Raw genomic sequence first — 13,825 nt, 5'->3', positions numbered from 1 at the left:
TAAGTTCAGACAAACTGGAAACTGTCCTGCCTAAATCAGCATTAAGTGTCTCAGTGGCTGAACATTTTGTAGAATCAGTCTTTCTCCATCCCTTCTTAACTATGCACAACAACTATGCCCGGCTCTCAGACTTCTCTCTCTCTCTCTCTCTCTCTCTCTCTCTCTCTCTCTCTCTCTCTCTCTCTCTCTCTCTCTCTCCATCTCCTTTATTTGTCAACTCTGTAGGACCTTGCCTTCCTGCTATCAGCACACCCAATGCCACACGCCAGCCGCCAGCCTTTCTTTAAAAGCAAGCTGCTCGTTGGTGTGTCTGCATACTTCTTTTTTTATTATTATTGAATCTTTTTTTTTTTTTACCCATAATGACACCAGGATCATTATATAATCCCATAACAAAGAGGCTTTTGAGGCACCAGCTTTTGTCAACTCTAGGACAGAGAATCCGTAATTGCATTATTCGGCTTCCCCCCATCTTTCCCCCCCTTCCTTGCTTCACAGAAGCCCAACCTCTGCATCCCTGAAATCCCCACTTTGTTACCTCGTCTTATATTATTTACCCAAACGTTCGCCTGGAGGACCAGCCTTGCAAAGTTGCCTTTAAAAAAGTTATTTTGTTTCGTAATTAAGTCTCGGAGCCCACCGCGATGATTATTCTGGACCCATAAGGCAGAGAACCTGCATGACGTTTTTCTCGAAGTTTAATTACCGTATGCTAATTTCCTTGCCTACTACGTGATTAATTAAAATCATATTTTCATAATCATTTGGCACTAGTATTGTTTTAGAATTATCATGATCTCCTAAATAGTGTCTGTAAATAAAGTCGCCTCTAATGGCAGCGCGGGAGGCGAGGCTGAGGACCTCTCCGTGTTTGTATCGCGGCGATTGGCAACATAACGGCCTTATTTACATTAAATACGCCACAAGGTTACAGCGCGGATCAACGTCATTTGATCGCTGATGACTCCCTTAAACGCCCGGGCTGTGACTGATTCTCCACGTCCCGCTGTCCACCGAGATTCACCCGCGAGTTTTTTTTTCCACCCCAGAAAAGAAACAGACTTTAAATAGTTTGAGGAACAGGTAAGAATTACGCGTTTTCCTCTCCCCCTTTCCGCGTCTCTCTCTCCTCTCTCTCCGTGGCAATTGCTCTCTCCCTCTCGGCTGGATAAAAAATTCTTTAGTTAAAGGCAGGAATGCAAAGTAGTGACAAGCGAAGGGGCTGATGTATGTCTCCGTAACGAGTCTGACAATCAGAATGTAGCTCTTGGAGAATAGATAGATTTTAATAAGTGTGTTTACATGAGCTCAAGGTCAGAAGCAAGCTGCGCTGTGTTAAATGGTTTCTTAGTTGCTAGACAGAGAGAAAAAATGGACGACCACACACCATTCTTTGTAGATTATTATATCAAGGGTTCAGTCTCCGGCTCATCAAAGCTAAATGCTGAAAGACCTATCTAGTTGCTGTGAATTACGCCAGGGCGACAATGGAGAGCGTTTTTAATGGTACAATGCATTTCACCTACCAGATAGGGGGAGGCCGAGCAGGGGATGGGATGTCTGCTGGGGTTGGATGATGAGTATCAATGAACGGGGCGATTCTGAAATGAGGTTGATGAAAAGCGAGCCTGCCCTGCCGGGGCTGGGCTGAGAGCAGTTGGCCGGGCTCTGGCGAGTGGGCGAGCGAGGCGCGCGAGCTGGGCGCCCGTCCCCCCTCAGCCCCGGAAAATGATCAAGTCAATCATGTGGACATGTTTCATTATTCATTGAACACAATCTTTTACAACGCTCGGTTTACGTGCCCGAGTTTGCTCCCGACGCCCGCGTTTAATGTTTTAAGGTAAGGCAAACAAAGGTGGTGGGGAGGCTGGGGTTGGGGGTGGGGGCGGCGGGGTGGAGGGGCGCGCGAGTGCCAGGTGGTGGTGGGGGCGGCCACGATCTCCGGGAGGTGGCAAAGTGAGTTTGGACTCTTGGCGTGATTCCCCCCCTTCCCCTCCCCCGCCAGGCGAGGCCTGCAACCCGGTTGCTTCTCACCCCATCGCCCCATCGCGATTAAAAAATATGGTCTAATTAAATATCCGTGGTTGTGACGTTGGCGAGAGAAGCTGTCAGCGGGGGTTAAGGAGAAAAAGAGAGAGAGAGGGAGGGAGGGAAAAAAAAACAGGAGGAGGAAAACCGAGTAGAGGCGGCCACCCGGCATCGAATGGCGCTGGAGAACTTCAGCGGAGAGCGGGACCCGCGCCCTGGCCGCCGCCTCCCCACAGCAGCCGCAGTTCCAGGACCGTTACTTTGAAAGGGAGTCCCCAGGACCGAGCGCACGGCGCGCCGGTGGGACCCGGCGCCCACCCGGCCCGGCCCGCGCCTCCCGCCTGCGCCACCCGCTTCAGCTAGCGGCCGGGGAAACTTTCCGTGGGGTCGGGGGCTAGGGGAGCCGAAAGAGAGGGGAGGTGGCGCGGCGGAAACTTCTCCAGCGACTTTAACCCGTTTGCTCCAGTGCCGGGGCTGGAGGGGGGGGGTCCCCGGCTACCGCCCCCCCCGCCGCAATCGTGTGTGATGCGATCTGCCCTCCATCCAGGAGACAGAGGGTAATTGACACGCTTTTTTTTTTTTTAAATTAAAGTTAGCTGATGCTTACTGGGTGCCTAACTTGCGGGTGTAAAGGGCCGCCAAGACCTGCCATTTTGTGTTTCCATCGGCTTCCTGCGCCCCAAGAGCCGGGCGAGGCCTGGCCGAGGTGCCTTGGGGGCGAATCGGGATCCCGGGACCGTAGAGGAGCCTGTACACACGTGCGCCGCCCGCAGCACCTGCCCCAGTCCGGTCCAGGTCCCGGGGGCCTGCGGGGGCTTGAGACACAGAAATAAATAAATAAGTAACAGGTTATGGAGGGAAATGAGCCGGCCAGTCCCGGGCTGGCAATGCGAGGCCAATCAGAGTGAAGGAGTAGGACAGTGTGTGTGTGTGTGTGTGTGTGTGTGTGTGTGTGTGTTGTGTGGGGGGGTGACAGCAAGGAGAGGGGGCCACGGGGGGGTCCTGGGAAGAGCAAGATTTTGTGTGTGTGGGGCGCATCCTCAGCCCAAGACTGGAGCGAGAATGAACGTCGCTAATAAGCCTTTCTGTTTGCTTCAAGGCATTTTTTAAAAATTGAAGATGAATTAAGGAAAACAGTCGTAGGCGAGACTCGAGATGTATTTTAGGCAAAATATAATAATATAAAAATAAAAATAAAGAAGAGGGTTTTCTTTGATGAGTAGAAGTGTCCAGATCTCGACGTTCCCATCTGTTGCAATTTTGCAAACAATATAGATTATCTTCGCATATGTGGAGGTGTTAGAAGAGAGGGAAGGTGGAAATAGGCGCTGGGGAAGTTAGAGAAAGGAAAGAGGAGAGAGAGAGAGAGAGAGAGAGAGAGAGAGAGAGAGAGAGAGAGAGAGAGAGAGAGAGAGAGAGAGAGAGAGATTGTCCCCCTCCTCTCTTTAACTCTTCGGAGGAAATTCCCACAAGGTTTCTCTGGGGACAGGTGGAAAGTTAAGTGCCCCCTCCCTATTTTTCACTCCCCATTTGTGAGTGCTTCTTGCTGTCCGCCTCTTGGCGAGCGTACACTCAGGTCTCTGAGTTCTCTCCTGGAAGGATGCGAGCGTGGAAGGCTGGGGTCGGTGCGGGCAGAAGCCAAGGGCTGGAGCCTGGGAGGATCAGGGCGGGGTCCCGGCCTGGCGCGCGGGTGGCAACGGTGGCCGGGTTTTGTTTGCAGGATATTGTTTTGTCTAACGGGTGCCTCGCAGGAGACGTGATTCGTCAGCCGCCTTAGTTTTCACTTGAGCGGAAAATAACGGCGGCTACGTGCAGTCCCAGCCTGCGGGGCTCGAGCGCGCAGTGCGTGTGCAGCCTCTGAGGTGCGCGCGGGTGGGCGGCAGGGGGGAATCCTTTAGGGCTAGCGGGCCAAGCGGATGAGTGCGCTCAGAGCTGGCCTCGGGTTCCTTCTGCGCTCTGCGGGGCAGCCACTGCCACCGCTCTGCAGTTTAGCAGAAATCCGACAGGGGCCGCGTTTGCTGAGCGCATCCTGCCGGCGGCAGTCAGAGCGGGGCCGCGGGGCCAGGCCGCTCAGTGTAGACGTCGGGAGGGGGCCGGAGTGTGGTGGTGGTGGTGGAGCAGACTGGGAGGGGCTCGGGAAGCGATCTTGGCTAGAGCTAGCACTGCTCCCCGTCCCTGCTGTACCCTCGTGTCCTCTGCGAGTTGGGCAGCGAGGCGCGCCCGGGCCTTGTCTCTCCCCCACTCCGCCCACAACCCCCAGATCTCTAGGCTGGGCTTAGGTGAACTTGGGGTGAGGTGTGTGCGTGCGTATATGTGTGCGTGCGTGTGTATGTGTGTGGAAAGGAAGGCTAGAGTGGAGACACCCTGTTTTCTTTTCCAGTTTTTAACAACTAGATTTTGACTTTGAGATCAGCTTCGCTAACTGCTTGGGTCGGGAGCGGGGCGATCTTTCCCCATCACTCACATCTTTGTTCATTGTTCACTGAGTGCAAGGCAGGAGACTTAGAGAAAAAAAGGAGGGAGAGAAAGAGAGAGGCAGAAGAAGGGGAGGAAGAAGAGAGAAAGAAGAGGGACGGGGGGGGGGGAGCACACCCATGTCTCCTCCCGGCTCGTGTTGGAGGGTGAAAGAGTAAACCCACGTATGGAGGGGTCGCCAGGAAAGTGGACATTACCGCTTTAATTAACTTCGAGATGCTCCGGCGGCGGGACCTGGCGTAGCCGTGACGCGCCCCCATAAATCTGCCCGGTCGGGCTGCTCCAAGAACTCATACAGTAGCAGCATCACATCCAACGCGCGCCTCCCCGGCCGGAGTCCATTTGCATAATTGGATTTTTTTTTTTTTTGCCTCCTTCTTCCCTGAAACTTGCTTGAAAACCCAAATGAAAACCGCGACGACCTGCACACTCAAAAGCAAGTGCCAAGTAAGTGCCCTGCAGTGGCCTCCGCGCGCCCCGAGGTGAGGGCACAGAGCCCGGGGTGTGGGGTGGGAGTGAAGTGTCCGGACCCGCTCGGGTGTGAGCGTGCAGCGGTCAGAAGCACTGTATCTACCGGGCTGGATGTTCATAGAACTTTTTTTTTTTTAAACTCCCAGTACTGCCTCTCGACTTTTCTGGCGATGTGAGGTGGTTGGGCCAAGCGTGTACCTGTGGCGAAACTGAAGAGATCTTCAGGACACAGTTGAGAGTTGGGCATCCTGGTTCGCTGGGAGGGTGACGGGTCCCTGAAACCGCCGCCACCGCCGGCGGCATGGAGATCTGAGCTGCGAGCGAGCGGGGTTGACTGTCTATCGCGCCGTGCCGCTGAAGCAGTTTGTCGCTAAATGCTTCCCCTATTATTCCAAGGGTTGTGTCTCCGTGTGTGCCTTCGTGAGTGTGTGCTCGCTTGTGTTATGCCGTGCTTTAAAAGGAAGAAAATCAACCAAAACAAGTGCAGGAAGGCTTCCCTTTTAATCCGCCTTCCCCTTCAGCCTCCTCTATTTCTATTGCGGGAAGAGCAGAGTGAGAGCTGTTTTGCCTAAGACAGGGTCACCACCAACAGACTGACAATTCCGTTGGAAAAGCTATAAATTCTCCAGCAGAGATGCAGCTGCGGGCATGGCATGCCGGCTCCACCCTGGTCAGGAAAGTGGCTTGATAGTCTCAAATTATTAAAAAAATATATAATGTGTTATTATTAGTGGTAGTATTTACAGTGAGCAGGATGGAGGGGGAAGTGAACTGTTTTGGAGACGACACCAGCTGTTCTTCCCATATCTGGGCCTGCCTGGGAACTTGCTGTGGGCAAAGCGCACCATCCCGCATAGCAGGGGCCTGGGACTCAGCTTTCAGCTCTGAGAGTCACAGGGGGTGCATCCTCCCATAGCCCTTGGCCTCTGCTCTGAGAGAGCCTAGGGCTTTGGCTGAAGGCTGCTTTAGCTATGATGTCATCCTGATAATGGTGCAAATGTCTCTTGATCCCCACCATTCCCCGCCTGGCCTGGCTGAGTTGTTGGTAATGATAGCAGTTTGCCCAGCTCCCTGACAACCATCGGACCCAGAGTCCTAGAAATTAGCCACCCCCACCTGAGCAGCAAAGAGTCAGCTACCAAAAGCACAGGCCACTGAGCCCAGGTTTTGCATTGATGGGCCCAATGTAGATACTGGCTGAGGTTGTCGGACTCCTGAACTGAGGGTCCTCTGATTTTCCAAAGTTTGGAAAACTTTCGAAAGGCTTTGATGTACAAAGCATCCTTAATCTGGGGAAACTGAACTCTGATAGTGAACAGATAGCAATGTGTGGATATGATGGATGATGAGGACCTCAGGTCTTGCTGTAGCCACTGTGTGACATTCAGTTCACTAACTGTGACTTTATGTTAATATAGCTGCAAGTAAACCGGATTTAGTGTTGATCTTTAAATAGTGTACAATGATTTAAGATTTCTTTTGATTTACTGTTCAAATGAAATTTGCATAAATGTGATGAAAATGAACTTAACATCTGGGCACATGAAAAAAGGTTAGTGCCTCGTGTGTCATCTGCAGAGGAAAGTCTTTAAAATGCTTTCACCCTAAACTGGGTTGGGGAAACAGTTCCTGGAGACATAAATGGTAATTATGTAAAACCTGGAGGAAAACCGCTTTTGATACATTTGCATTCTCCTGGACCAGTGCTCTGAAAACCCATCTTGTTCTATGCCTGGAGTGTTTAACTTCTGAGCAGCCTTCGGATCCTTACAACTCAGCAGTTTAACTGCTGGTCAGGGCTGTCTTCACGGAAGGCTTAGGGCAGTCATGGAGCAACTGTCATGCTGGGCTGGTCCAAGCCAGAGGCCAATAGCTTCCATTATGGGAGCAGATAGGAACCAGTCAGGACATGAGGCCCTATGGTCATCTCTGCCCACTGGGCACTGATGGCTTGGATATGCACTATTTGCGGAGCCCTCCCAAAGCTGACCCATCAGCTTGTCTCCTCTGCCTTAGGTAACCAAGGAAATTTCATCAGCTCAGACCTATAAAACCCACAAGCCCTTTCGTGTGAGCTCTAAACTCCATCTTACTTTGGGAGCACGATGAGCTTATCTCTGGCATCATCGGGAAATCAGTTAAACAGCCTTCCCCAAGCATGGCCGCCTTTTGCTCAAAAGTTCTCTATGAATGGCACAGGTGTTTTTAAAGTGTCTTGAATGGAAGGGGAAAAAAGAGAGCAATGATGCTTGTGAGAATATAGATGAATTCGTATTTTTTTGTTTTTTGTTTTTGTTTTTAAAGAAGGGTAGCATAAAAGAAGAAAGTGAAATGGATTTATTTTTTTCCAGCTTCAATGAGGGCAATTACAGCTTTTAAGATCTTTGGATTTAGTGTTTTTAATAAGCCTTTTAAGCAAGCTGAAATATCAGCCTGCATTTTGTTCTTAACATTATTTAAAGAGAGACTCGATGCAAATTTAAATCATAAGTGAGTTTCCATAGGTCACTTTGGGGCCATGTGAAGACAGAAATGCCCTACCCCTAGCTTATCTGTTGGGACCTGAAGTCCTTTGGTGCTGAGCCGGGCTTCATCATGTCTCTAGATAAGGTCTTAGATTAGGTAGAAGGACATGTGCCCTTGGTATCCTGATGCCATCGCTGAGGCTATAGAAGCTGCATTTTGGAGTAAACGCCACACACACACACACACACACACACACACACACACACACACACACAAAGTCCTTACCTTGGTGAAGTGTTTGAACTAGCATTGAACTAGCTCTCCTTCTCCTTCTTCTCCTCCTCCTCTTCTTCCTTCCCATCACCTGCCCTCTGCAGTGGTATAGCATGCCCCCTCCAGGGCTGGCTGCTTAAGATATGGCTGAAGCTATCATAGGAGGTGGTGAGGGAAGGCTCTCTTCAGTTGGCTAGCCAGACTGTAAAGCACTATAGGAAGTTTTGCAAGAAGAGATTCTGCTCAGGAAATGAACTGACTTTCCTATCTTGAAGCTTCGGCCTCCTGTGCTTCTCTTGGTTGCCCTGTGTATCCACAGCGCGATGAGCCAATAATGTGTAGGGTCAGAAAGAACTAAGCTAGGAAGAGACTTTTGTTTGTTATATCTGGGGTCTCACTTGCGGTAATGGAAGGTGTGTGTGTGTGGTATGTGTGTGGTGTACATTCTTTCTTGCACACACACGTGCAGGGGGAAGGGCGTTGCCTGTTAGAACCACCTGCTCTGGAAGGAGTTCCTTTTCACTCACAATTTCAGTGTGTAAGAGAGAATAGTGAGTTGGTACTAGGCATGTCAGGTGGAGGGATCACTATAGATTCCCCAGACCTTTCTGTGCTCCCCGGAGACTTCTGTCGTGTCTGCCATGGGTCGCATGCTGAAGAGAGAGGACTGACTCTGTGTGCTGTTGGGGGTACTCCACAGACTTCACTTGCAAAAGCTATTGTGCTCCTTGGTCTTCCTCTTGTATTTGAGTTGCTTTAAAGGGCCTCCGCGGTACTCAGCTTTCCATCCATGCTGGACTTGCTGGAGATGCCCTAGCCATGGAAGCATTGCCTTAAGAGCAGATGTCCATCAGGATGAGGCCTTGCGTGAAACCTGCTGGAGTAACCCGGGCACCATTTCTGCTGACCAAGATCTCTAAAAGTTGGTACCAGGTGAATTTCCACTTGTGGGTGTTTGCCATGTGGGATGTTTAGCAACATGCCCAACATCAACCCAGCAGATGCCAGGAGCTCTCTTGGTTATGACCATCAGGAATGTCTAGACATTCTTATACATTTCCCAGGAAGGGGAATCAAGCTCATACCCCGAACTGCGCATGTGTGAGACCTTGTACTGGACCTCCCAAAGGGGGCATGGAGATCAGTTTTGATCTTATTTCCAGGAATTATACAGGCAATATACAGGCTGGTCTCTGTGTCCATTAGACCAGAGGATTCAGCCCTGCCCAAGATGAGGGCAGTCCTTGGAGTCTGAGAGGAGGAAGGTTTTGTTTTTCTGTCAACATGCAAGAAAACATGGATGAATAAAAGGCCGTCAATGCGAGGTGTGGGGCTCAATCCCGATGTTTCTGAATACCAAGCATACCTTTTGAAAGGCCCTGTGGGTGTGGGCTGTGCCCCTGGACCACACGGAACCAGGAAGCTGAAAGTGGCAGTGCTCAGGCCCTGTGATGACACCAAGCACCCTGTTGTCAGGATAATGACAGTCGTTTGTTTTTGAGCTCTTACTACACACTTCCCTAGGAGGGCAGGTTCTATTTTTGTTCTGAAATTCGTGAAGGGAAACCGAGGCAATGAGCAGAGGAGGTGGTTAGCTCCTTCCTCTCTGCCCCCTCTTAACTCTCGGCTTATGAAGCGTATCTCTGTCCCATATTCCGCTGCTCCTCCTACACCAGGAGCTGTCAAGGGGAGGCAAGAAGGTCACAGGCACCATAGCAAGCTCTGCCCACGAAGTGCAGGATCCCACAGGTGGGCGGGGCAGAAAGCTATGCAGATGCTCCCTGGACCCTGAGACAGGGAGGCCTGCAACACAGCTTCCAGGTCCCTCTGCCTCATTCCTATTCTCAATATATGGTTTTCTGATGAGAAATATAAGTGCTGTTTTGACATAGGAAAGATGACCACCTTAGGCCTGAGTTGACATTAACCCGAGAGCTTTCGACCAAGGCCTTGATGCTTTGACTACCTGGACCCTGTTTGGTTGGATCTGTGGTTACTGAGGTGGAGGTGGACTTGTCCTTTGCATTTTATACTCTTCTCCCATTGGCTCCTCCACCAAGACGATGGCCTGTCTGCTCAGAAATAGATAGAGGTAGATTCAGAGGTAGGTAGGTAGGTAGGTAGGTAGGAAGATAGATAGATAGATAGATAGATAGATAGATAGATAGATAGATAGATAGATAGATAGATAGATAGATAAATAGATAGATAGATATGCAGAGGAAGACAGACACACACTGGGGGGGGGGAGAGAGAGAGAGAGAGCACTTTATTTAGTTTATAAAAACTAATTCATGGATTCTCTAAAAACATTATGATTAATCACAAAATCGCCCATTCAACTTTGATTAGAATGCCTAGTATTTTTAAGGTTCCAGTACAATTTCAGTATCTTTTCTTTTCTTTTTGGTTTGCATTTGTTTGAGACAGGGTCTTAGTCTGTAGCCCTGGCTGAGTCCCCCAGGTGTTAGGATTGACTGCACCACTTACAAGCTCTCTTGCTTCTCAGTCAGGTACTTTGGTTAGGAGTACCTGTTAACTCAGTAGATACTGCTGCCTCGAGGCCCCGAGGACCTTAGAGGTGGGAGGCGGTCACCGCGTTAGTTCCTGCCACAGTCAGTTGGGTCCTTGTGGGTGCTGCATGTTATCCCTTGGGTGTATTGTCTTGTTCAGACCAGTTAGCCATCCAGGAAAGGGAGTGCAGTTTCCCAGCGGGCAAACGGAGTGTATGACAACTTGTTGTAGCCAAGAGATTTGAAGACAACCACTCCGGCTGGTGCAGTTCCTATTCTTAACCTTGCTTGCATCCTGCCCACCTCTCTGTACAGATCACCCCCCCCCAACCGCCAAACACACACAAAGCAATATCAATTCCCCTTTCAAATGGGAGTGAAAAACAGAAGCCAGAACTGGTCGTTTTGTGACCATATGCATATCATTGTAAGCTTATTTGCATGAGGGAGAAGATACATGGGAACGCCTATCAACTGAGGTCACTTCAGGGACAGCCCCTAGATCACACATTAGATAGATCCTACATATAGCATCATCTTTTTGAGTGGCTTGCTGCTTAATTTGTCTTTAAAAATATCTAGAAAGTTATCTTCTTGTTTATGAGAGGCAAATATGACTCATTTTTTTTCTGAGATTTTAATTCTCTCTAAAAACCTCTTCCAGTCTAATCAGCCAAGGTTATCATTAAGTCCAGAGTGGGGTCTGTAGGAAGCCTACAGGAGAGATGGGGGTCTGGAATGAGAGGGCAAGGTCCTGAGTTACTCCCCTCCCCTCCTTTCCGGGTTCTACTTTGGGGCTATGGCGTGTGGATGCCAAGCTACTGTTTCGGAAGGCTAGAGTGTGCCCTGAGCACACGGGTTCTCGGATAAACATGGCTGGATCTGCTAATTGAACTCATGCCTGATCTCTGCGGCGCCTGAGAAACCAGTCCCCAGAGTTGGCACCTGATTGGGGGTGGGCTGTGATCAGCATTGGTGGGTGGCAGGCCTCCTCCAGCAGCCCAAGAAAAGTCCCAACGATGAGCGAGAAAAGCGACCACATGCGGGCAAGAAAGGATTTAGTCTGCCAGCTGAGATCTCTGATGACAGAGGGTGGCCTCTGCGCTGGGCTGGCTGAGTTGCCCTCTATCCTGCCCTGGCGTACCACTTGGGAGTGCTGGGTATTTGGAACCAGTCTGTCTGGAGTGCTCACAGACTCTGAAGACACTGTTTGTCAAGGAAGAGGCCAGCCACTCGTGTGCAATTCTTTTCTGTAGCAGTTGATTTGACAACTTAATATTTATTTTCTCTGAGTATTCTTTTCTATTTAATTTTTTTTTTTAAAAAATTGTATCAGTCTTCATTTCCTCTGTTTTGGCTCTTTCAACTCTTTTTATATACATTTATTCTGAAAGTATTTTTTTTTTTTGGTTGGGGGAAAGTCTTTAACTATGTTTTGGAAGGGGAGAGAACACTGCAATATTAATTCTATTTATAATTTCTTTCTAGCATATTTTGGAGGCAGCAGAAGTGGCATAGGCAGGATGACAGGGACAATTGCCATTTCCACAAGTGTATTGATGAAGCATGCTAAGACAGCAGTCTTCTCCCTTAGCAACTACTACTGTCACCCTGGGAACAAAACAGTGGTCATCAGAGACTGTTACATAGTGGGCTGGGGCGGGGTCTGGCTATCTAGCCAGTGTGATGTACTCGATGGTGACTGGCCTGTCTTTTAGGGGGTTGGGTGGGTGTGCACTGGGTCTTTTTGGCATGTGTATTCTCTAATCATGAGGCCAAGAAATGTATTCCAGATCTTAGGGTACAAAGCATGTTCAAAACTCTCCTGAAGGAGCTGGGTGCATTTTGACAGTCTGCCCTTTAATCGCACTGATACCAGCAACTTGATCCTTATATTTCTCAATCTGTCTCAAAAGGTTGTCAAGAGCTAGATCCCAGGTGAGATGTTGTTTTCAGGATTTGGAAGCTGGATGTTCAGGTGAAGGATTTCACACCCATGCGTGAATCTCAGGGACCATGGGGGTCTGTGGTGAATAAACGTTTGCTTTTCATGGTGCTATTACAGAGATAAAAGTCATGCAATTTGTGTGTGTGATCTCTATCTACTGCCTTCAATAAAATAATTTGTTCATGATCTAAAGAAGATGTGTTCCCAGTTGTCCCCACTCCCAGAATAGACATTTGAGTTGGAATCTGCCCCTTGGACTCGGCATAGTGGAGCCGGCCTTCCATACTGGTCCTTGGGATGGGACTGCTTCTCTGTCAGCAGAATCGGATGCAAAATCCAGATGTGAACATTTGTGTGTCAGTATGCACAGATCTTGATTCCTTTATCTTCTTCTCAAAGGTGAAGGAATCAAATTTTTTTTCCTGGGCGGGGGTGGGGTGGAGCTATGGCTGTCCCCTCATTTATCTCAATCATTGGCCAAGTGTTAACCTTTAGATGAGCAGGAGGTAAGTGTGAGCATTTTCTCACTAGCTGTGTCATTGCTCCTGAAAACAGAATCTAGAGGCGTCTTTGTGTGCATTTGATTTGCTAATTAATTTTTTTTGCCAGGGTTACATAGTACATGCATGTTGCTTGATATATCACTAGCTCTAAGTTCGTTTTTTGCATAATTTAATATTTAGGCATCATCTCTCCCCATTCTACAATTGAGATACTCTCGTTACTGAGCTGGAAACATCCAGTTTGAGGGTGAGAAAGAGCTTCTTGAAGCATTTTGTCTTTGTTTCATTTTGTTCCAAAGCAGCGTTGCACAGTGATAAAGAGCTCAGGGCCAGTCAGTGAGTTCAGCGCTCACCCCTTCCACCTCCATGCTGTTGGCAGGCACATCATTTTGCTCTTCAAGCCTCTCTGTTTGCATTGACAACCTTGGGATAATTTGTTCTTTCCTACAAAGTCAGCAGGACTACCTAGGCAGCGCTACTGCCTGCCTTCTAGAATTTGTTGACTGTTGGAAATACACCCAACCTATTGCTGTGGGTGCCGATCATTGTAGAGCCCACAGAGGCGGCTCTCTTGCCTTTGTGGCCCTGGCTAGTCCTCCCAGTTATTTACCTGGGGATCAATAAGGATCGACAGATTGATTTCTTCTGTTTCTGAGGACGCATCTTAAAGGGTCAGCTCAGTTCATAGCAGAGTCTGAGGTGGGGGTGGGGCCTGCGGTCCTCATGAAACAATGGTTTTTTAGTCTAGACCAGCAACGGTTAGCATGGGTTCCAGCCCCTCCTCAGTGCACACAGGCACACACACATGTCACACCACGCATGTGCAATTATACATAGAAACATGTCATGCACACCAAATAGAACATGTATAACAAGTTATAGGTGCACAAATACATGTTCACAAACATGCATGTGTACTGTAAGCCTTGTTCTTTATCTTTTCCCAGATCGAGGGAGCTGCTTTCCTTTACTCGTTCATCCACTGTTTGATGTGCTAGGTGCCTTAACATCCTAGCAAGTCTGATGTTGTGAACTAGAATGAAACACTCAGTCGGGACGGGAGGTGCAGGGCCTGTCAACCCAGATCCCAGAGAAGCTGAGGCAGGAGGATTGCAAATTCAAGGTCGGACCAGGGATGATGGTCCATC

General features: G+C 49.2%; 1 protein-coding gene across 2 annotated transcripts in view; it reads left to right on the top strand.

Annotated features, from left to right (window-relative positions):
- The first annotated feature begins 947 nt into the window (after positions 1 to 947).
- Znf536 (zinc finger protein 536) overlaps positions 948 to 13,825 on the top strand; it is a 448,809-nt gene continuing 435,931 nt past the window's right edge. Inside the window, exon 1 of one of the 2 annotated variants that reach the window (XM_057762914.1) lies at positions 948 to 1,083. The gene's annotated coding sequence lies outside the window, so the exon portion shown is untranslated. Of the gene's footprint in view, positions 1,084 to 4,867; positions 4,951 to 13,825 lie in introns of those variants that run through there. The other variant, XM_057762913.1, reaches the window with a different exon arrangement.

This window comes from Chionomys nivalis, chromosome 2 (assembly GCF_950005125.1).
Source record: "Chionomys nivalis chromosome 2, mChiNiv1.1, whole genome shotgun sequence".
NCBI classification, from domain to species: Eukaryota; Metazoa; Chordata; class Mammalia; order Rodentia; family Cricetidae; genus Chionomys; species Chionomys nivalis.
The sequence above is the reverse complement of the archived record's forward strand: the minus strand, read 5'-3'. Positions and strand labels throughout refer to the sequence as shown.